Source organism: Myotis brandtii, unplaced genomic scaffold, assembly GCF_000412655.1.
Source record: "Myotis brandtii unplaced genomic scaffold, ASM41265v1 scaffold244, whole genome shotgun sequence".
Lineage (NCBI taxonomy): Eukaryota > Metazoa > Chordata > Mammalia > Chiroptera > Vespertilionidae > Myotis > Myotis brandtii.
Genome location: NW_005359225.1, coordinates 3,853,165 through 3,853,596, shown reverse-complemented (window position 1 = coordinate 3,853,596; position 432 = coordinate 3,853,165).

Genomic DNA, 432 nt, shown 5'->3' with positions numbered 1-432 from the left:
GGGAGGCGAGCCCGGCCCCTTCCCCGCCTGGGAGAGCCGCGTACCTGAGTATCGGTGTGCACGGGTGTGTGGGTCCGAGGTTGCCATGTTGGTCCCTGGGCAGGAGCTGTGGAACCGCAGGGGGTGCAGCGTCCCGGCTCTACGTCCGCGGAGCTGAGCGCTCTCAGAGCTGGCGGGTTCTCATCCTCCCCTTTGGCTCCTCCCCGCTTCCCTCCCCACCCCCTACTCCCGATTCCCAGCCTTTGGCGCGCGGGGAGCCCACCCCCTCTTTGGGGTGGAGGCCCCGCCCCCCGCCCCCTTTCCTCTGCCACAAAGTTTATTTGCAACAAAAGGGAGCGAGGATCGAGCAGCCAAGAGGGAGGGAACAGGAGCTGGAGCGGGAGCTCGAGGGGAGGGAGGCAGGCGGGCCGGCTGGGGGGCGGGGAGCAGCGG